This window comes from Pyxicephalus adspersus, chromosome 12 (genome assembly GCF_032062135.1).
Source record: "Pyxicephalus adspersus chromosome 12, UCB_Pads_2.0, whole genome shotgun sequence".
Classification (NCBI taxonomy): Eukaryota; Metazoa; Chordata; class Amphibia; order Anura; family Pyxicephalidae; genus Pyxicephalus; species Pyxicephalus adspersus.
Genome location: NC_092869.1, coordinates 42679071 through 42683770, shown reverse-complemented (window position 1 = coordinate 42683770; position 4700 = coordinate 42679071).

The window sequence follows — 4700 nt, the reverse complement described above, 5'->3', positions numbered from 1 at the left end:
CCTGCGGATGCGTGGACTGGAAGATCCTGGCCTGCGGATGCGTGGACTGGAAGATCCTGGCCTGCTGATGCGTGGACTGGAAGATCCTGGCCTGCTGATGAGTGGACTAGAAGATCATTGCCTGCTGGTGTGTGGACTGCAAGATCATGGCCTGCTGGTGCGTGGACTTCCAGGAAGATCATGGCCTGCTGATAGGGGAACTGGAAGAGCGTGGTACCTTGATGCCTGGACTGGAAGATCATGGCCTGTTGATGAACGCAGTCTGTTGATGTGATCATCTTCATAGTTCCAGCACATTCCTTCCTGGCAGTAGTCGGGGTTTCTGGGAATCTTCATTGAGTTGCGGGGATCTGAAATATTTCTCACGTCACAGCTGGACCATATTCACTAATAAGCCCATTTAATAAAGCTCCGGTGATACCAGATTTACATGTTTGTGGTTTTTATTAGAAAAGATTTCCAGGAAGATGTAAGAGAAGAAGAATAGTCTGGTTGTACTGAGCTCCTGTACATGCACAGGCTATGGGTGTGTTCCTATGTGTGCTGTACCCGCTCATTACCCGCACTGGTGCCATGCGAGCTGTGTAAGGTTGGGTGTCCCTCCTATACATCTGCCAGCACTTGTGCTTCCTTGGAGCCCTCTTACCACCGGGCACCACATCTATTAAATACACAATGATCATGTGATAGAAAACGTCTGTGGCCATGATTGGTACAAATTTTGTATTTAGAAGCACCTCTGTGCAGATATACATATCCCGGTCAGAGTGCTATCTTCATAGCGTTTGCAGATTCTCTCCGTGTTTGCGTGGGTTTCCCACGGGTACTCCCGTTTCCTCCCACATTCCAAAAACATGCAGATAGGTTAGTTGGATTCTCTCCAAAATTGACCTTAAACTGTGTTAACCTCCCTAGTGGTATTCCCGAGTGTGGCTCAGGGTAAATTTTCAGTACCAAAAGCGGTAACCCCGAGCCACAGTCTGGTGGAATTGCAATGGAGTTCTAAAACTTACCCGGTCTCCATGTTCGTGCGGCGTCTTCCAGAGATGCCCATCTGGCACCTGGGCAGCCTGGCGATGCCCGGCGTGTGAATGTTGGGGATGCAGATATCGGCTAGGCGGTGTGAGCTGTGACCTTTAAAAATACTTATTATTCAGGTTAATGACATATGACTATGGTACGGTCATTAGATTGTGAGTTCCTTTGAGTGACAGCTAGCAACTTTGTACAGCGCTGCGTAATATGTCGGTGCTATATAAATACTGTGTAATATTAATATGGGAATATTTGGGGCCACGTTGGTCTCCATTGTCTCAGCATTAATGGACAGTGCAAAGTTTACGGTAAAAATTGGTTAGTTTAATAGGCTGAGGTAGAGAATTGCAGAGAATGGGGGCTGTTATAGAGTAATTGTGTCACCATCATAGGCTGTGGAGCGGTCAGATCGAGTTGGAGTATTTACATTGGTTTCACCTTATCATTCCGTATGTATATATCCCACATGGATAATTTTTAATATTAAACAGGATTTTTATAGCACCAACATTTTACGCAGCGCTGTACATTAAATAGGGGTTGCAAATGACCGACAGATACAGACAGTGACACAGGAGGAGGAGAGAACCCTGCCCCGAGGAGCTTACAATCTAGGAGATCATTCAATACTAAGAATGCTGTGCTTGTGCTATCTTGCATTGTAGGAAGACGTGAACTCTGCTCACCTGTGGCCTCGTACCTGAGTCTTACATCAGCCGTCACTCCCATTTAACGACTCTACAACTGATTCAGTTCCTGCCTGTGCAGACCGGATTGTGCAATGTGATCTTGTAGGTGTCATATCGCTGTACAGGAAGCACACAGCTGGGACTCAGCACGTTCTTCTAATTCCCATGGGTTGTTGTCACCCTTTCATTTGTACCCGATGATCTCTCTATTTCAGGCACCGCTCTGTCGGTGATAGAGCTGTCCTCTTCATGGGCTAAGCAATTGCTGAGTATTTTTTGGTCATACTAGAGATTGCCTTCCCTGTGCTGGCTCTGATCAGTAAAGGGTTAAATCCCAGTGACACAGTTTGGGGGTAATGGTGTCACCAGGACAATGGCAATCATTCTGTCGCAGCAGTAGCATCATGGTAGCGTGAACCGCCTCCATCCCACATGACACGAGTGTTCAGGAAAAAGCAAAGAACCCCCACAATGCTGTGGGAGAGGCGCATGGAATAATGCACAATGAGCCTCCTCTACAATGCATCCTTATATGTACATCAGCAATGCGTTATATACTAAAGAACTAAATATCTGCAGGATGGAAGAATTAGATGACACAATGAGCTGGATTTATTAAAGATCCCCAACACTTCATGGGTGAACCTGAGTGATCCAGCAATGAATCCTCGTATCCTTCAATGAAATCTACAACTTTAGTTACTAAGAGTTGCAGATGATTGTGGTCTTTATCAAACTCTCTGTGATTATAAATTGACTGTTGTAGTGACCTGCATTATGTAGCACAGTGTGATGGGGTGTGCACCTACTCACAGCACCTACCCATTATACCTACCCATCATACCTACCCACTGCACCTACTTCTCATACCCACCCATTGCACCTATCTATTACTCCTACCCATTGCACCTTATCAGTGGGCCCCAATAATTGGGAACGTATTACTGTGCAGTGTGCTGGCTACCGTTGTATTAAAATGAATATGTTGCCTGTACCTAATGGGTGTAAAAAAGAAAACTGCCCAGTGGTATTGGGTGGATAAATGTTACCTTAGCGTTATTACAATAAACAAAAATACTCCACAGGTCATTAAATACATTTTATGGATATAAGTAACGTAAATCACCTGCATCTGTCTTGTAGATATTAAGGAAGGCCATTTCACTGTTCCCTAAAGCCATCGTTTTACAGCTATTACTGCCCCTTTAAGGCACCCCTGATTATACCACTGCCCTCACAGGCACCCCAGATCATAACGCTGCCCCCTAGTGGCACCTGGGATCATAACACTGCCCCCACAGACACCCCAAATCATAACACTGCCCCCTACAGGTACCCTGGATCATAACACTGCCCCCTACAGGTACCCTGGATTATAACGCTGCCCCCTACAGGTACCCTGGATCATAACGCTCCCCCCTACAGGCACCCGGGGTCATAACGCTGCCCCTCACAGGCCCCCGGGGTCATAACGCTGCCCCTCACAGGCCCCCGGGGTCATAACGCTGCCCCTCACAGGCACCCGGGATCATATCGCTGCCCCTCACAGGCACCCCGGAGCAAACCCTTGCCCGTTTTTTGGCCAGGCAATGTATATTTTATAACATGATTTCGGACACATTTAGATTGGTGCATTGGAATAATAGGGGGTTAAATGTAGAATTTTGCCGGTCACCATGCTCCTCTGGCTTAATAACATTGACTGAGAATCTTGCCTCAGCGCACCTTTACACAACACATCATGTGATGGGCCCGGAATGTGTAGGGTTGGCTCTGCATTCCTCAGGGTATGAAGGTTGCGTGTTCTGCATGACATACATGTTGATGTGGAGCTCTTAAAGGACCATGATAAAGCCTGTATTCCCATGCTGGATAGTCCTGTGCCCCCTCCTGTTCCATTACATTTTATCTGTAATGGGGCCCCGATCACAGCACACAAGGTCTTCATACTATGTGATAAAAAACATACATGTGTTTGCACCCCCTGTCACACCACACAGGAGCAGGGTGACAACACTTCTATTATATTGAGCAGTTATAGTAGAAATAAATTTGGGGGTCACCAATGTCCTCCAGCTCTGTGTGTCATTGTAGAGGCTGCAGGGTAAATAGAACAGGCAGGCGTGAACAAGGCTCTGCACACACAAGCCATGTGGGCGCAGACATGGACAGGGTGTGCACGCCTTGTTTACTAAAAATCCAGTCTGAGCAGACCTGTGATGTCATAGCAGGCTGAGGGAATCCCTTGGCAAATCTTAGCAGCCCAGACAAGGAAACCCTGCACTGGCCTCAGAGGAGGGAGGGGGGTGTCCTGTACCGGCTTCACATAGAAGAAGGGGGGGATTTCCTGCACTGGCCTCATAGGAGGGGGGGTCCTGCAATGGCCTCATGTTATGGGGGGGTTCTGTACTGGCCTTATAAAGAAGGGGGGGCAGGGCATAAGGGGGACAAAGGGTTATGGGCTCCATCAAATTAAAACAGCTTGAGTTTTGGAATGCTGGAACTTTGAGACATGGGGAGGGGGGCCCAGACATTTTTTTAGGGCTAACTCCCAGGGCCCCCTTATACTGGCCTCACATAGAGGGGGAGGGGGTTCTATACTGACCTCACATAGAGGGGGTTCTATACTGCCCTTACATAGAGGGGGGGTCCTATACTGTCCTCACATAGGGGGGAAGTCTTATACTAACTTCACATAGGATAGAGGGGGGGTCCTATACTGACCTCACATAGAGAGGGGGGGGTTCTATACTGGCCTCATATAGGAGGGGGGGGGGGGTTGGGGCTCCCTATACATAGCATGTGTTGCCTATAACAACCACACAGATGAGTACATGGAAAGTGATACATTGGTATACAATTATTATGGTGTGTACACTTTGGGAGTCTATTTATAAAGCATTAAATGTGACATTCGCCTGGTGGAGAATCAATTACTGCCATTGAAACACAGGACCTTAAGGATTCTCCTCCAGG